The sequence below is a fragment of the Aethalodelphis obliquidens genome, unplaced genomic scaffold (genome assembly GCF_003676395.1).
Source record: "Aethalodelphis obliquidens isolate GAN/ISIS:26980383/991018 unplaced genomic scaffold, ASM367639v1 scaffold1, whole genome shotgun sequence".
Taxonomy (NCBI): Eukaryota; Metazoa; Chordata; class Mammalia; order Artiodactyla; family Delphinidae; genus Aethalodelphis; species Aethalodelphis obliquidens.
In genome coordinates this window covers 42,687,043-42,690,313 of record NW_020837945.1, presented here as the reverse complement: position 1 = coordinate 42,690,313, position 3,271 = coordinate 42,687,043, and the positions used below count along the sequence as shown (strand labels likewise).

The 3,271-nt window shown below is 41.4% G+C and overlaps 1 pseudogene; it reads left to right on the top strand.

Annotated features, from left to right (window-relative positions):
• Nucleotides 1-356: 356 nt before the first annotated feature.
• Nucleotides 357-2,769, top strand: LOC113625757 (ras-related protein Rab-28 pseudogene; annotated as a pseudogene).
• The last annotated feature ends 502 nt before the right edge of the window (nt 2,770-3,271 follow it).

Sequence of the window (3,271 nt, the reverse complement as noted above, 5' to 3'; positions counted from 1 at the left end):
CTAAATTACCCCAGCAGTAACACAACTCTTCATCTCTGCTGTGTAGGGAATCCACTTATTTTTCCACAGAGGGGTTCTACTTTCCCTCTCACTTTTATTGACAGCAGCATGGGTCTTCTCTTACTGAGATGCAGGCCTGGGGGCATTTTCAATTACAGCAGACAGAAAGTTTTCAACATTCTTTCCAATTCTTGATCCAAATGCCCTAAACCCTGGATAGGACAACACACAGATTGGAAGCTGGTGCTCATACACAATCTATATGTGCACCTTTGCTGCATTACGAAAATGTAGGATTGGAACGTTGAAAATCATGGAGAGGGTACACTTCAAATCATTTGGTTGCTTTCCAGACCATGGACATACTACCTGTAAGCTAGACCTAACATTAACCTTCAGAATCACTATGCTGTACACCTGAAACTAATGCAATATTGTAAGTCAACTATACTTCAAAAACATGCATTTTCAATCTTGCACGGGGCACAGGAGCAGAGGACAAGGCTCAGGGACTTGCTAATCCTGGAAGGGAAGGAGATCCAAGGTTTACCCCACTGTGAATAGTTGTCACCTCTTATAAGTAAGAACTATTTGAAATATTTAAAGTTTACAGTCAATGTTTTATATACTTTAGAAAAGATCATTTCAAAATATCTATACTGTATAAATATATATATACACATACATATGTGTATGTGTATATATATATAAATGAGCAAATATAAAGAGCAAATACATAGGGCTTACATAGTACTAGGCACTGCTCTAAGTGCTTCACATATGAAACTCCCTTAATCCTCACAACCTTATAAAGTGGGTACTACTGTTATCATACTATTGACAGACTGAACTGAGAGGTTAGGTAACTGACCCAAGGTCACACAGCTAGTAAACGAGTGGTAAAGCTTGGTCCATACCGAGGCATTCTGGCTTCAGAGTTCATGCTCTTAACCACCATATTATACCACCTCTTTCAGTTTTTAGAAAACAATTAAATTTTATTTTTCTTTTAAATCCACATACAGAGACATTAACTTGATTTATTCTAAGTTACCCAATCCCTCCCTCCCTCCACCTCCAAGTTACCTGACAAGGTTTATCCTAATGGTACATACATTTAAATTTTTATTTTTTCAGAGCTGATTTTGAATATAGCATAAGGTTCTCTGAAATTCCCCAATAAATGCAAATAAAATTTTGAATCAATATTTGATATACTAGCAAGCTGTGCCAAAGCAATTTTTATCACTACAAAAGGCAAGTTTCAATGGCCCGATGATTCTTTTATTTGTTCCGTTATTTATTTATAACACCTAGAGCATATGATCTTTTGAGTTAATCTTACAGATGAAAAGTCTCATGAAGAGTGGAAAAGCAAACAGACGGCATAATTCCAGGAAAGGCCAGGAATCTTAGTACTTTTCTGCCTGGCAATTTAAAGTAAAATGCACATCAAAACTGAAGCAGGCTATCTGTTGTCTGGGTTAGAGTTTACAGGAAAAAGCATTAAGTATCACCAACAAGCATATCATCTCTGACTCCAGGGATGTTCCCACACCCTCTAATTGGTGCCATTCCGTACTAATCAATACATTACAAGCACCTAATAGGCACTCCTGCAAATTCTAGGGAAACAACTCACAGCAGAAAGCACTGTAGCCCTGAATGTTCATACTCGAGTGCAAATGTTAATTCATGCAGTACTTGCATTAAACTGGACTAATTATCTACTGAAGGAATCTATTAAAGGCATGCTGTCAATCCTAAAGATTGGGTTCAGCAAAGTGAAACTGAATTGCTTGCCTTTTCAGCTAATTACAAAACTCTGACATGCTTTAAGAATGGTCAAAAAAAAGTACACATGGGCGCAGGGGGAAGGGAGGTGGGCAAGATGACACTCGGCGAGCGATTCTCCCCAGATCCCTCCAGCGACCGCTGAGCCACCGGGGCAGGGGGTGCTGCCTGCCCTGCCGCCCTTCCTCCTCTCCCCTGCCCCCAGAGACGCCCCCATTCCCTTCCTCCTTCTACCTCGGGTAGGGGTGGGTGGGAAGGGAAGGGAGGGGCGGCACGCCTAGTTCCGGTGGGCGGGCCTGGTTCCTGGGACACCATGTCGGACTCTTGAGGAGGGGAGCCAGGACCAGCAACTGAGAATCGTCGTGCTGGGGGGCGGCACCTCAGGGCAGACCTCCTTAGCTACGTGTTTTGCTCAAGGAGCTTTTGGGAAACAGTACAAACTATAGGACTGGATTTCTTTTTGAGAAGAATAACGTTGCCAGGAAACTTGAATGTTACTCTTCAAGTCTGGGACATAGGAGAGCAGACAATGGGAGGCAAGCTGTTGGATAAATATATGTATGGAGCACAGGGAATCCCTCTTGGTATATGATATTACAAATTATCAAAGCTTTGAGAATTTAGAAGATTGGTATTCTGTGGTGAGGAATGTGAGGGAGGAATCAAAAACTCGGCCACTGGCTGCCTTGGTGGGCAATAAAATTGATTTGGAGCATATGCAAATGATAAAACCTGAAAAACACTTAAGGTTTTGCCAGGAAAATGGTTTTAGTAGCCACTGTCTCAGCAAAGACAGGAGACTCTGTCTTCCTGTGTTTTCAGCAAGTTGCTGCTGAAATCCTGGGAATCAGGTTAAACAAAGCAGAAATAGAACAGTCACAGAGGGTGGTGAAGGAAGATATTGTAAACTACAACCAGGAACCTATGTCAAGAACTGTTAACCCTCTTAGAAGCTCCATGTGTGCAGTTCAGTGAGCACATTTTTCTTCTGTATTGATGGTTCCGGCTGCCCTTCGCCTCTGTGTGGGCCCGAGGACCTCTAGGATTTGTTTTATCAGTGACCATCTCTGTAGTTCAGTTAACGCTTTCCTCTCAGTTCGCTTCATCATTGCGTGCTGCCTCAGCCGTAAGCAGCTCCTTGAGCTGAAAAGAACTCAACTTTGGGACAACACACCTTGAATTCAAAATGGAAAGCCCATTCTCTGGAATTAGACTGCTTCACTGAAAACGAATAATGTTGGTTCTCTTTATGTCCTCACTTCTTTTTTCCCTGATGTAAGTTTTTTTAAACAAATATGAAAACTATCCAAGTCTTGATCATCAGCCAGGATTTTGCCACAGCACAGTTTCATACTCTTATCTGAACTCATACCTGGCAAAGTATGCTTCAGAGTACAAACATTTAAACGAGTAATATATTTTATCTACAGATACTTAAGAAGGCATTCTTTTGCTGTCTATTTTGAGTGAAAATATA